Raw genomic sequence first — 1,564 nt, 5'->3', positions numbered from 1 at the left:
ATCAGGCCAATGACAACATGCTTTGGGAAGCCAAGTTGGTGACATTTCCCTCTCCGTGGAGAGGTGTGCTCCTTGCTCAATTGGCAGCCTGCAGAAAAGGCCAAGCCGCAGATCCAGCCTTCCCTCAGAGGGGGACTAGAGAGCACCCCCACCCTCACGGGGACCGGGTGGTTTCCACGTGGCAGAAAGATTGATTAGCTGGTGCGACAGTCCTCCGAGGGGGAGCTGGCGGCTATCACTGAATCATACTCTGCCTGAGTTAGCCCGGAGCCAGCCTCAGCCCAGCAGATTCACCTCTGCCGCCCAGCCCAGCGTGTTTCTTTTGGCCTTTCCCACCTCTGCCTGTCGCTGTGCAGTTAGGGAAGCCAGCTAAGCACAGTGCTGCATCACATCAGGACGTTTCGGTGGACGACAGGCTGCGCGGTGATGCTGGTTTACGTGATGATATTTTAATACTGCATTTTTACTCTGCTCTTTCTATGTTTAGGTTTGCTTAGATACCTAGAGCCCCCATTGTGTTTCAGTTGCCTACAGTATTCAGCACGGTAACATGCTATACAGGTGTGTGGCCCAGGAGCCACAGGCTAGACCACGCAGTCTGGGCGTGCAGCAGGCTGTCCCGCCTAGGTCTGTGTACACACTCCGTGATGTTCACATAATGCCGGAATCACCTGACCATGAGTTTCTCAGAATGATCCTCATTGTTAAGTGACACACGACAGACTATATTTATTTATTTTATTTACTTATTTATGTTTTGGAGACAGTCTCACTTTGTCACCCTCAGTAGAGCGCTATGACATCATAGCTCACAGCAACCTCAAACTCCTGGTCTTAAACAATCCTCTGGCCTCAGTCTCCCGAGTAGCTGGGACTACAGGCGCCTGCCACCACGCCCAGCTAGTTTTGCTGTTTTTAGTAGAGCCTGGTCTTGCTCTTCTTGCTGCTCAGCCTGGTCTTGAACTCCGCCCAGAGTGCCAGGATTACAGGCGCGAGCTATTGCACCTGGCCAACAGACTGTATTTAGAAGTTACAAGTTTAAACAAGTCTGAAGAAGGAAAAACACCATAAAATCCAGGTTCTGGCTATTTCTTTGTCCCGAGAAAAATGATAGAGTAGAATAGCTCTAGAGTCAGACCTGAATCCAGTATGTACTTGCTGCGTGAACTTGGGCAAAGTCTCAAACTCCTCCAAGTCCCAGAATCCTCACCTGCAAAATGGACCTAAAACTTGCAGGTACCAGGATCGTTAAATGGGGCATGGCACAAAGTAGGTGCTCTAGGAGTCACTAGTGGCTCTTCTAACCTCCCGTCAGGCACAAAGGTGAGAAAACAAACAGATGTATGTTTTCTTCATAGAATAACATTGTTTCCTGCCCACACACCTGGGGAGCATCACAGCCTGCTGTGTAAAGGCCATAGCACGTTCTGTTGTGTTTGCCTGGATCTTCCCCCGGTGTTGGGCATTTGGTTGTTTCTAGTTTTTTGCTGTTGAAAATGACGCAGCTGTGAATATCAGCGAGCTTATTTGTTAACCATGGAGGGAATCTTTTTTTTTTTTTTTT

At 49.1% G+C, this 1,564-nt stretch overlaps 1 protein-coding gene across 3 annotated transcripts in view; it reads left to right on the top strand.

The window, feature by feature from the left end:
• The window catches only part of RPH3AL (rabphilin 3A like (without C2 domains)), a 147,769-nt gene that overhangs the window by 80,646 nt on the left and 65,559 nt on the right, over positions 1–1,564 (top strand). The window lies entirely within an intron of this gene.

This window comes from Otolemur garnettii, unplaced genomic scaffold (assembly GCF_000181295.1).
Source record: "Otolemur garnettii isolate 467f Iridium unplaced genomic scaffold, OtoGar3 scaffold00145, whole genome shotgun sequence".
NCBI classification, from domain to species: domain Eukaryota; kingdom Metazoa; phylum Chordata; class Mammalia; order Primates; family Galagidae; genus Otolemur; species Otolemur garnettii.
The sequence above is the reverse complement of the archived record's forward strand: the minus strand, read 5'-3'. Positions and strand labels throughout refer to the sequence as shown.